The sequence below is a fragment of the Oryzias latipes genome, chromosome 2 (genome assembly GCF_053564925.1).
Source record: "Oryzias latipes strain Hd-rR chromosome 2, Olatipes_Hd-rR_3.1".
NCBI classification, from domain to species: Eukaryota; Metazoa; Chordata; class Actinopteri; order Beloniformes; family Adrianichthyidae; genus Oryzias; species Oryzias latipes.
This window is the reverse complement of record NC_136238.1, coordinates 33,083,443-33,096,864: the sequence shown is the minus strand read 5'-3', so window position 1 is coordinate 33,096,864 and position 13,422 is coordinate 33,083,443. Positions and strand designations below refer to the sequence as shown.

Sequence of the window (13,422 nt, the reverse complement as noted above, 5' to 3'; positions counted from 1 at the left end):
TACAGGTATACCATGTAAAACTGAGTGAGCGCATTCTGAAATAGGTCAAAGTTCACATTTATTTATATTAAGTTTAAGGCCAGAAGCGTCTGAGAATTTATGAATATGGTTGATTACAACGGGAATTTGATCTGAATTTTTCAGAAAAAGAGTGGTATCGTCAGCAACTTGACTTATAAGAATTTGTTTATCAGCGACTGAAATGCCATGGATGTTATTTTCCTGGATGAAAGCTGCAAGCAGTTGTGCTGCTAGCAGGAATAAATAAGGGCTCACTGGACAGCCTTGGCGTACCCCCCCTACCCACCGGAAATCTTGGAGACGTACCATATTTAAGTTTGATTTTACTGTTAGAATTATTGTAGAGAGTTTTAATAGCTTTTATAAAAAATGGTCCAAGCCCAAAGTTTTCTAGAGATCGATAAATGAATTCATGTTCTAGGCAATCAAAGGCTTTATAAAAGTCCAAAAACAGAATAAAACTATTCTCATTTATTAGTTCGGAATCATCCAATAAATCCAAAACTAATCTGATGTTATTAGTAGTGTGCCTATTAGACATGAATCCTGATTGGGATTCGTCTATAATAGATGTTAAGGTTTGTTTAATTCGTTTGGCTAAAATTAGAGCTAATATTTTATAGTCATTATTAAGTAACGAGATAGATCTCCAGTTATCAATTTGAAGTTTATCCTTAATAGGTTTGGGTATCAGTGATATAATACCTTGTGTTAGAGTAGGGGGTAGTTTTTCCAGATTAATACTTTCAGTGAGCATCTCAAGGATAAAAGGACTAAGTTCCGTTGAAAAGTTTTTGTAAAATTCACTTGACAATCCATCATTACCGGGAGATTTGTTCTTTTTTAGAATCATTATAGCATCTTGCACTTCCTCTAAGGTTATACTGGCATCACAGAGTTTTTATGTGTTTCACTGATAATCTTAAAATGTTTAATAGAATCTAGTAGCTCTAGCGTTTTAATTTCTGAGTAATTAGAGGAGTAAAGTTTGTTGTAAAAGTCAGAGCAAAAAGAGCCAAGAATTTTATGATCTGTTTCAATTTTGTTGTTCATTTGAAAAGAATTCAGAGAGTTATTGCTGAAATTAGAATTTTGTAGTCCAAAAAAATAGGAAGAACATTGTTCCCCTTCTTCCATCCACTTTGCTCTTGATCTTATAAATGCACCTTGTGTTTCCCTTTTATACATCTCTTTCAGCTTGTTCTGATATTCACCAAGTTCTATCAGCTCATTTTCAGGGATGTTCTCACTGCTTTTTAGGCAGCAATTTTAGAGCAAAGTTCATTTTCTTCTTTCCTTCTAAGTTTTGCTAAGTTACTACTATAAGATCTCATAAATTTCCCAATATCAAATTTTAATAATTCCCATTTGAGGGCTGAATATTTTTGATGCATTAGCTTCTTCCCAGTATGATTGGATTATTTTTTTGTAATTTCTATTACAGTGTTGTGGGACAGAAGACTGTTATTTATTTTCCAGCAAACAGCCCTGGGAATGTTGGACATTGGAGAGAGAGTTAACTTTAGGGTGACTATCATATGGTCAGAAAAGGGAGCTGGATGAGAATTTACATCAACATTAGTGACATTAATTCTTTTTGACGTCAGCCAGTAATCGATCCGAGATTGTTTAGAATAATCTTTGGTGTGCCAAGTAAAGGATTTTAATAAAGGGAATTTTGCTCTAAAAACATCCACAATTTCAAATTTATCCATGAAATTTTCTAAATACTTATTGTTTGGATTAGTTTTTTTAGGAGGGTGTCTATCTAAGGTGTTGTCATTAACAACATTGAAATCACCACCAAAAATCAAAAAGGCCTCAGGATATTTTTTAAGCCACAAACTAATTTTTTCATCCCATAAATCAAATAACTGACTGTTTTCCAAAGGAGAGTTGTAGCCATATACATTAGAAATGATCACCACATTCTGGCAGATTAACAGCACCATAATAATTAAATGCCCATTAGGGTCACTGTAGTGATGGATGATTTCCCCAAGAAATTTATCCTTTAAAATCAAAACACCAGCCATTTTTTTAGAACCATGAGCTCCCCATATTTCTTTACCCCACTGACTTTTCCAAAAGTTTAAATCTTCCTTTGTGCTATGAGACTCCTGAATAAAACAAAAATCACATTTAAATTGTTTGATGAACAAAAAAACTGCTTAGCGTTTCAAAATATTTCTTAAACCCCTGGCATTAAATGAAAGAAACGATAAAGACATGAACAATAGAACAAATTCTCAACAGAGAACACTAAGGAGAAATATGAACTTCAGAAGAGTGCTTCTTACTTTAAGAAACACGTTAGAACTCGAGCTTCACTTACTCAGAATATTAACATGTTTAAAGCCTAATAATGTCATTAAAAGCTAAGTGACGTGAATAGTCGCATTTTAACAACCAAGATCAAAACAGAAAGATTTTAACTAAGTTTGCCAGACACCTTGAAGTTAAGTTTTCTACCAGAAAGGAGTCAGATTGGTGTCCCACATCATCCTCAGGATGGTCACATGGTGACGGTTAGGTGGAAGGGGGCAGGAACAACTCGGTGCCGTTGGCGAAGGCACGTCCCGCAACGAAGTACGCCGTTTTGCCTTCAGCCCGAGCATCTCTCACCAGCGGCCAAAGGAGGCGTCGTTTCTCCCGGTCAGAAGCGATGAGGTCTTCAGAGAATCGCATGTTGTTTTCTTTCAGGTATCTGGACTTTTTGGCTGCTTTCCAGAGAGCATCTCTCAGGGCGCGGGAGGAAAATTGGAGGATGATGTTCCGTGGCGTGGTCTTATTAATGTCCCTCCTTCCAAGTCTGTGCACGATGTCGAGACCTTCAATTACCTTGATGTTTTCATCCAGTAAGGTTTTCTGGCAGATGCTGATGACTTTAGCTTTCACATCTTCGGTGTTGTTTTCTGGAACCCCGGCCAGCCGCAAGTTCCACCTTCGAGAATAACGCTCCAGCTCTTCAATGCGACTTTCACAGGACCCCATGCGCTGTTCCCCCTTTTTAACTTTTGTGTCCATCTCCTTCATTTTAGTTTTCATTTCCTTCAGTTCCTCCGAAAGGAAATCAATAGTTTTTTTCAGACCCTCAATTTTCATACAGTTCTCCCCCACCATCTTTTCAATGGAGTCAGATCTTGAGTTAATGAGGCAAGAGAGTTTGGAAACAATGCCTTCAGGATCTTCGATTTCAGAAGCTTTACCTTTTTTCAGAAGTGGGGACTTCAGTGGCGTATCAGGGAGGGGGGTCAAAGTGAAATCGTCAGCTTCCATTGAGTCTGTTGCAGCCGCTTGGTCAGCATAGTTGTGTGCGTCTATAACACAGCCTTTTGTGGGCAGACTTTCTCGCTCTTTCCGTTTATTTTCGGGTTTTGGCATGGTGGTGATATAAATATACGGTTGTTGTTGTCACAGTCTTTTTAATTTTGGCTTTAACAAGGCTTTTTAAGCGGAGCTCGAACGCGAGTGTCTTACCGAGACGCCATCTTGGCCGACCCCCCCTCTCTCCGAAAAAAATGTATCTAGGAAACTTTTTGAGCGCTGTTGTGACGTCATCACACTGTGTCTCATTTCAATGTTCAGATTTGACTACAAAGCGCATCAGAGACTAACTAAACCTGGGGCCTGTTTCAGAAAGGAGGTTAAGTGTAAACTCTGAGTGCGTTAACCCTGAAATCAGGGAAACCCTGGGTTTTCCGTTTCAGAATGGGAGGTTTGTTAAACCAGAGAAAGCAGAGTAAGTCAAACCCGTTTCTGAAAGAGAGGTAACTTATACTCGGAGTCAGTATCCATGGTTACTTACGCTGTGAACCTAACCTGGTCGGGAGCAGGTTTTATTCTCCAAACTCAAGGTTTCTGCCGGTCCCCTCCCCTTTTTAAAGACGAAGCGGTATTTTTCCAAATTTATTACATGTATTAATATTAATCTGACCAACGTTTGCAAGAGGGGAAGGTTAACAAAAAAGTCCTCTAAACATTACCAACGTTAAATGCATTTTCCCCCCCAGATTGGTTCTGTACACTATGCAGCATTTCATGCAATTACACCAGGAATAACACTTCAAACTCACGCAAACTGTCTCTGTTTTGCAGATGCAGTGGTGTTGCTTTTCTTCTGGAATATGTGCTCATATTCACTGTAACTCTGCAGCAGCACGTCAAGTTCAGCTGGCGAAAAATACGCAGACCTCTTTTTTTCCAAGGTTGCCATGGTGACTCGTGATATCTGCGCTCCATGGATAATGGCTTCTTATAGTCGCGGTGCTCACGCTCACCTCCGAATCAGTCCACTCAGAGTTGATTGACCTAACTCGGATCAGCTTCTCTGAAACAGAGAACTCAGAGTTGTTAATCTCCCGACTGACCAACTCAGAGTTCAAGTTCAACCTCAGAGTTGGTTGAACCTCCTTTCTGAAACAGGCCCCTGGTGTTTCATCTTCCCCTTGTTAACAGATCATAGATTTCCTTTATTGGATTCAGCTCAGGGAACTTTACTGGTTGATCAAAGAGTAACATCATAGTCTTTGAAAAAGATTTAGGCAATTTTGGCAATGTGTGAAGGTGCAAAATACAATCAGTCCACCAGTCTAACTGAGATAATTTACCCCTCCAATACCGAAACAGCCGCCGGCAGGAAGGACACAACACACTTTTTAAACATGATCACTAACAGTTTTTGACATAAACATTTGTTAGAATGTTCTTTTTTTTCCTGAACTCACTAAATTAAACTAAGGCTGAATTAAATCAAAGTTCTTTCTTTAAAAAAAAGGCTAAATGACATTTTCACATGTACTGTACGAGTTTTCTGCTTTAAGTTTTTTTGTTTTCGAAGTTGAGAATGTTCTCTCCTTTACAAAAAAAAGGTTACAAAAGAAAAGCTTCTCACTTGTGAGTTGACAAAATACTGTGGCTGAGCCATTTATCAGCCATAAAAACTATCTCTCACCTATATGAGTTTTCATGTGTGTTTTTAAAATAGATATTCGACTAAAACTGGCATCACATTTACTGCAAGGGAAAGGCTTTTCTCCTGTGTGAATTCTCATGTGTCTGTTTAGAGTAGATATTTGATTAAAACTCTTATTACATTCTTTACAAGTAAAAAGCCTTTTTCCTGTGTGCATGCTCATGTGTGTTTTTAGACTAGACATTTGACTAAAACTTGAATCACATTCTTTACACTTAAAGCGCTTCTCGTCTGTATGAGTTGTCCTGTGTTTTTTTAAATTTGATTTATAACTAAAACTTTTTTCACTGTTTTTACAAGAAAATGTCTTCTTTCCTGTATGAGTTTTCATGTGAAATTTCAACTGAGGCCGCCCACTAAACTTTTTACCACATTTTTTAAATGCACAATATCTTTCATCAGACCCATTTTGGACATGACTTCTGTCTCTTCTCTTCCTCTGATCTCTGTTCTGTGGGTCTGTCTCTTCATCTGTAGTTGATGTTGATTCTTCATGTTGGTTTCCTCCTTCATCCTCTTTAATCTGTGGAGGTTCTGGTTCCTCCTGTTCCACTTTAATCTGTAGAGGTTCTGGTTCCTCCTGTTCCACTTTAATCTGTGGAGGTTCTGGTTCCTCCTGTTCCTCTTTAATCTGTGGAGGTTCTGGTTCCTCCTGTTCCACTTTAATCTGTGGAGGTTCTGGTTCCTCCTGTTCCTCTTTAATCTGTGGAGGTTCTGGTTCCTCCTGTTCCACTTTAATCTGTGGAGGTTCTGGTTCCTCCTGTTCCTCTCTAATCTGTGGATGTTCTGGTTCCTCCTGTTCCTCTTTAATCTGTGGAGGTTCTGGTTCCTCCTGTTCCACTTTAATCTGTGGAGGTTCTGGTTCCTCCTGTTCCTCTTTAATCTGTGGAGGTTCTGGTTCCTCCTGTTCCACTTTAATCTGTGGAGGTTCTGGTTCCTCCTGTTCCACTTTAATCTGTGGAGGTTCTGGTTCCTCCTGTTCCACTTTAATCTGTTGAGGTTCTGGTTGCTCCTGTTTCACTTTAATCTGTGGAGGTTCTGGTTCCTCCTGTTCCACTCTGAAGTTCCTCTGCTGGTTGCAGAGATCTTCTTCTTCAGTCATCCAATGCTGGGGGAGGACTGCAGGGACACAAACACAACAAGGAGAATTTTATACGTTTCCAGGACTTTTAGGTTTTTTCAAGCATCAATAAACTCTGTGATCATTGGAGAAAATGTCTGAGGAGTCTGGAGGACCAGAAGAGACTTGTAGGTGCCATGAATTAAGTGTGGTCTTTCTTATGTTGAATGAATATGAATTTGTTTTGATTATAGATTATTGAGTAGGATCAGCTGGTTGGTCACATGTTTGTGGGCGGTGACATTAATTGACTGTAACTCAACTGTCGTTTCTCCCTGTGTAAGGTGGAAGGGGGGGGGGGGGGGGGTGAGCTGGGTTGTCATACTTTTTGTTGACCGCTTTATGCGCTTTATTCGCTTTATTCGCTTTTGTTTGATTCCTTGTTTTTTGCTATTTTTTTGATCACAATATAACAAGTGGATTTAATTACCTTCATTTTTCATTATTAAACTTCAAAAAAAAAAAAAACTTCGTTATGCTCTATGGTTTCTTTGAACGTGTCATTCAACACCCGGACCCACCCAGCGTCAGCCTCTCAGCGACTGTTTGGTTTTGAACAATTGAAGTCGCTACATTTTTGTCATCAAAAAAAGGCCAATAAACACGGATGTTGTGTGATTGAGCAACGGAGCAGAGATCTGGAGTGGCAAAGGAGGATTTAGTTACTCGGACATCGTGTAAGTGGAGGTAGGCGCTGGCTGTCAAGTTAAGGAGGAGCTGCTATCAAAGTAAATTACAGCCAGGTAAGACCATCTGTGGAAGCTGTGCCAGTGGAAGGATTGTAGTTCAAGTGTTTGAAGATTGGGAGCGATGGTCTGGCTCGTGGCTGAAGGAGCTTTAGTTCTGCGCAAAACGGTCCGATGCTGAGTGACTTTAAGTTGAGTGACGCAATGAGGTGACGCGTGAATGCGCTCTATTGGTGAAGTTGAAGACATGCTTCAATATCTACAAGAGGATGGTCCACAAATAAATATCACTGCAACATTGCTCAGTAAAGCAGACATGTAAGACGACATTAAACCAAATGACAGTGTGTCAAATGTGGAAAATTAAACTTCAGTTTCTGGGAGAAGGTCTGTTGTTTCTTCTACTTCATCTGCACATCTGAAAGCAGAAGCTGACCTGGCAGCAGTAATGGCAAGACAGAAGCTGTTAAAGGAAAAACAGGAACTGGAGGAACAAGAGGAACATCTGAAGAGGAAGAAGGAGCAACTTAAAATGGATGAAGACATTGCAGCACATGTGGCTAAATACATTGGTTTTAGAAATGTCTCATATGAAAGCTAAAACCCTCCCAAATTATGTTCAATATACTAAAATAAAATTGCTTCACTGAAGAAAGATTGATCATTTAATGAACACAGAAAGGTCACATTTTGGCAAGACAAAAGTTTGGTGGCCTTGTCATATGATGCACCCAATCCTAGATTACAGCCTCACCTGTGATCAATTACTGATCAATCAATTAGTGGGTGTATCTAAAAAGAACCCCAGCACACCAGGCCTTCACATCAACTGCAACTTGACCTCTGACAACATGCCTAAGATTCACCCTGAGACCAAGGCGTTGGTTATCAAGAGGCTGAAGACCAGATCCACTGCTGAGGTGGCTGACACCTTCAATGTGTCTCAGCGTCAAGTACAAAGAATAAGAAAAAGATTTGAAGAGACTGGAGATGTTTTTGACAAGCCCAGGTCCGGCAGACCCCGCATGACAACTGCTCGGAGGACCGTTTGTTGGTCAAAAATCCAAGGCCAGCCCCTTTTCCACTGCAGCAGAGCTCCACCAGGCCTGGTCACCTCATGTCCCTATTTCAACCAGAACAGTTTGTAGAATTCTGTCTCCAAATGGCCTCAATGGTCGAATCAGTGCCCAGAAACCAGCACTAAACAAAAGGCAATTAAACAAACGTGTGGCATTTGCCAAGGCCCACAGCCTGCTAAAAGGATGGATGCTGGAAAAGTGGCAGAAGGTGGATTTCTCAGATGAGTCTTCAGTTGAATTACATCACAGAAGACCGACTGGAGCCCGCATGGACCCAAGATCCACCCAGAAAACAGTTAAGTTTGGTGGTGGAAAAATCATGGTCTGGGGTTACACCCAGTATGGGGGTGTGCAAAACATTTGCAGGGTGGAAGGCAATATCAATAGCCTAAAATATCAAGAACTATTAGCTACCTCTTACATTCCCAACCATAAAAGGGATCAAATTCTGCAGCAGGATGGTGCTCCATGGCATACTTCTATCTCTACATCAAAGTTCCTCAAGGCGAAGAAGATCAAGGTGCCCCAGGACTGGCCAGCCCAGTCACCAGACATGAACATCATTGAGCATGTCTGGGGTAGAATGAAAAAGGAAGCATGGAAGACGAAACCAAAGAATCTTGATGAACTCTGGGAGGCATGGAAGACTGCTTTCTTTGCTATTCCTGATGACTTCATCGATAAATTGTATCAATCATTGTCAAACCGAATGGATGCTTTCCTTCAAGCTCATGGAAGTCATACAAGATATTAAATATGGATCTCACAGTAGCACTACTTAATTCACTGATGTTATGCAACATATTTTTGTTTTTGAAGTACATTATTTATTAAATGTTCACATTACTCTCTGTAGGCGACAAAACTTTTGTCTTGCCAAAATGTGACCTTTCTGTGTTCATTAAATGATCAATCTTTCTTCAGTGAAGCAATTACATTTTAGTATATTGAACATAATTTGGGAGGGTTTTAGCTTTCAAATGGGACATTTCTAAAACCAATGGATTCATTAAAAGTGAGGTTATACACTTTTGTATCTACAAAATGGATAAGCGACAAGACTTTAGTCAGGGACTGTAGATTTGTTTTGATTATAGATTATTGAGTAGGATCAGCTGGTGGGTCACGTTTGTGGGCAGTGACATTAATTGACCAAAATTCAGTTGTGGTTTTTCCCTGTGTAAGGTGGAAGGGGGGTGACCTGGGTTGATAACTTAATGTTTCTCATCCAATCTGCTGTGGCTGCAGGTACTTCTCACAGTGTCCCCAAGTGTGCCCAAGAAAAAAGGACCATCCCATTCTTACCAGGTAAAAGGGTACGCCACTCATTTGCAGGTGTTGAAGTCTACATTGGAAAGGTTATTTCCCAAGTCCCTGGATTTCCATCCTGGTTTAATGTAATTTATGAAGGAGATGAAGCTGTGTAGAGCTACAAACTGATGGATGGAAGTCTGGAGATCATCATTGAAAGCTCCTGATTGTTGCTGGGTTATTGAGTATTGTGGATGTTCGGATGATGGCTAATGAAACTAAAAAGAAGAGGTTTATTCACTTGAAATGTGTGTGTAATCAAATGAACCAATAAATGAATTTCCCTTATTATATTAATCAGCTAAAAAGTGTTAGAATTTGCTGAAGCACCCTAATAATGTCCTGTGAAAATTGGAGTGTTTGGAGCAAAAATAGGGAAGATGTGATATCTAGAAGAAGAAAAAAACATTTTTGCTCAATTTAATGTTTTGTTCCTGTAATTACCAAGTTTTCCCATTGTTTTCTATTCACAAAACAACAGAAATCCTTAAGACTTAATTTTAAGTCTATCGAGCTAATTTTATTTTTACTTTGTTCAGAATTGTTCTATCATGTGTGATCACATTTTTTCTGACTGGGCCTTAAAATCTTTTGGCTTGTGGTCCCTACTGTGTTAGGGAAAGGTCAAAACCCCGATATCCACTAAAGAAACCTGAGGGAATCAGCTGCTGATAAAGACTCAATAAAACCCAAATCTGAAGGAGAAATCAGTGAGAGATGAACTAAGGGGCTTCTCTGTTTCTTTGATGAAGCTAACATACCTATGTGGTGGAGCTGCAGCTGTGGTTTCCAGATGACATCCAGCAGTCTGCGCTGACGACAGAGCTCCTGTTCGCAGTGATGGGACGAGCGACACTGGTGCATCAGCACTGTGCTGAGAGCTCAAGAGGGAAACCTCGTATCGGTGCGTGTATTGCTTTAAGAAAGAATCACGTGACCGATACAGGAACTGTATCGTTCGGATGTGCCGCGCCAAAGTGTGTTTATAAGGAAGCACACTGTATCAACATGTCGTGGGTTTGTCGGATGGAGTTTTGCTTGATCATGGATCGTCCTAGGAAGTTTTCCCCGGTGTGGAATAATTTTGATCTTGTGACGCCAAACAAGGTAAATCTTTTTCTCCTTCACTGTATATACTATTTTTTACGGTGGCGCATTGGATTCACTCACTTTATCAGTTTATCAAGTGAATGACCTGTGATACATATGATAGTCAGTTAAAGAGCCTTACAGTTACTTTATTCATGTTATCATGTAATTATGAGATCCTGATCTCGTAATCATGAGATAGGGTGTCTATTTTTTTTAACAAGTGAATGCAATGTTCTGTTAAGAGGTTTAAATTGTTTTCAGATAAATTAACTTTTTATGTTATTGTAGGTGAAGTCTCGGCTCTGCTTCACAGAGTTATCTTATATCAATAAGAACACTTCATCAAGGCTGAGGCATTATAAAGCTCAGCATGGCAATGAAGAATTGGCAGATACTCATGAGAGTACCCCAGGTATGTTGAAATTCTCTCTGAAAATTGTGCTAAAAAAAAAACATGCATGCAAACAGACAGGCTCAAGGCCTGGTATCAAACCTTCAACCCTCTTGCTGTGATGCGACAGTGCTAACCACTACACCACCATGTCGTCTTATGTCTATTTGAAATTGTTTGTAAAAATGACAGTCCTTTTATCAAGCTTTTGACAAAATAGTTCCTTTTTGCTTGCAGTTCCAAACAAGCAAGCAGTGGATGAGGCAGTGGTCAATATGATCATCAAAGACTGTCAGCCACTCAGCTTTGTTGAAAATGAGGGATTCAGGGAGCTCCTGAAGCTTATTTTACCCTCGTATGCTCTAACAAGCATGAAGGTATGTTTAAGGATTTTTATTATATGTTTTTACTAACTATATAACTATATTTTATTGGTGTAACAGTATTTGTATGGCTATTTTCAGACCATCAAGGACTTGGTGAGCCAGAGATATGAGGAGGAAAAAGAGAAAACCAAAAAGGACCTCCAGAGTGCCGTTGCTGTTATTTTAACAGCTGATATGTGGACGTCTATGAATATGGAGGCATATCTAGCTGTTACTGGCCACTATGTGGACAAAGAAAGCCATGAACTCCATTCACCAGTCTTGGCAGTGCAGCATTTTCCTCAGAAACACACAGCAGAAAAACATCGCCACGGTTAAAAGGAGCCTCATGGAGGAGTGGGGCATAGCAGGAAAGGTCAGGTGTCTTGTCACTGATGCAGCAGCAAACATGGCAAACATGCACATCCGCAGGTGCCGTCGAGTGTGGAGATTGGCTCATCGGGCACTCCTGCGTGCTCGGGAACGTAGCTGCCGCGTGGCTGATGCCCGGAGGTCTTCTGCTCCCTGCTATAGCCCTGGTCAGAAGGTGTGGCTGTCTTCAAAGAATATCAAACTCCGTACTGACTCAAGGAAGCTATCTCCCCGTTACTTGGGCCCCTTTGAGGTTTTGGCTGTCATCAACCCGTCTGCGGTCAATCTCCGGCTCCCTGCCGCCATGAAGGTTCATCCCGTTTTCCATGTCTCACACCTCAAGCCGGTCTGTTCCAGTGCCTTGGTCCCTCCTTCCAAGCCCCCTCCTCCCGCCCGGTTGGTTGGTGGCCTCTGTCTGACGTCTTCTGGATGTTTGTTGACGTGATCGGGGGTTCCAGTACCTCGTTGACTGGGTGGGGTATGGCCCGGAAGAGCGTGCCTGGGTTCCTCGGTCCTTTATCCTGGATGCCTCCCTGATCCGGGATCTTTGCCGGCGTCGTCCAGACCGTTTTCCATTGCCTGGTGGCTCCCGTTGAGGGGGGGGGGGGGTACTGTTGTGGTTCTGTTGAGCATGCCTTCTCCTTGGAGCACAACACCTGCTGCTCATCTCTACAATCAGCACCTCCACACCTGCAGGCCATCATAGACTCTATTTATTCCTGAGGAGGATCTCCAGCCAGCGCCAGATTATTGTTCACCCTGTGGTAACAAGTCCTTGGCTTTGAACAATCCTTCACACTCAAGAGCAACTAAAATAACTTTTGCATCTCTTTCCTGCCTGCCTTCCAGTCTGCCTGCCTGCCTGCCTTCCAGTCTGCCGGCCTGCCTGCCTACCAGTCTGCCTGCCAAGTCAAATTAAATAACTTCACTTCTATCAGTTTGTGTCTGCACTTGGATTAGTCATCCACTCCCCTCTCCCAACAGAGTCTGTGATTCAAACACAGACTGATGCTGATTTACACTCATGTTTCTGTAGAACATTCATGATCTCACCAATATCTGACCCTGCAGCACGTATTTTTTCTGCAATCCTGTTAAGTTCTGTTGAAAAACCAAAATAGAGTTATTTTAACATCTCCACGTTGAGTTCAGAACACATGGACACAGAGTCTGCTGCTTATTTACACTCATGGTTTTGTGGAGAAGATTCCTGATCTCACCTGTAACCGACTCTGGAGCAGGTGTTTCTTCTGGAAAAAACAAAATAGAGTTATTAACATCTCCACGTTGAGTTCAGAACACGTGGTCACAGAGAGTCTGTGATTCAAACACAAACTGCTGCTGATTTTATACTTATGTTGATGTAGAGAAGATTCATGATCTCACCTTCTTCCAGCATGGTAGCACGTGTTTTTTTAAAAATCATCTTAACCCTGTCACGTCCTGTTAGAGAAACCAAAACAGAGTTAGCTTGTCGTCTCCACGTTGAGTTCAGATCTCATGGATCAGGTTTGTATTTCATCTGCAACCATTCAGACGTGTTTCTGAAACCTGCTTCTTCTTTACATGGATCTACTGACATTGACCGAAACAGAGGGTCATTAAAAGCAGCACGATGTGGAACATGTTCATCAGAACTCTGTGTTTCCAACAGAGAACCAAGCAGAACCAGACTGAGGACTTTAGAGACCCTGAATTCATTCCACACCACAACCACATTCAACAAGCTCAGATCAAGAACACAGATTGGATGTTTACAATTTAACACTGATAGAAACTGGACTTTTCTATGAAGGTAAAAATGTGTCTAAAAGAACGCACTTTTAGATTTGATGTGAGATCTTGTAGTATAGAATGTGAATACTTGTGCATCAAAAATCGACATCTGTGTGTAAAAATCTTCTAATGTGAACTGACAAATTCCCATTTGCATGTGTTCATTTAGAGTTACAACTTCAAATCTGTGATTCCAACTGCTCAAATGTGCTTCTGCATGTGCTCCAATCTGCT

At 40.9% G+C, this 13,422-nt stretch overlaps 1 long non-coding RNA gene across 1 annotated transcript in view; it reads right to left on the bottom strand.

Moving 5' to 3' along the window:
* LOC144988226 (uncharacterized) overlaps window positions 1-13,422 on the bottom strand; it is a 237,683-nt gene that overhangs the window by 105,280 nt on the left and 118,981 nt on the right. The gene's annotated exons all lie outside the window — the stretch shown is intronic.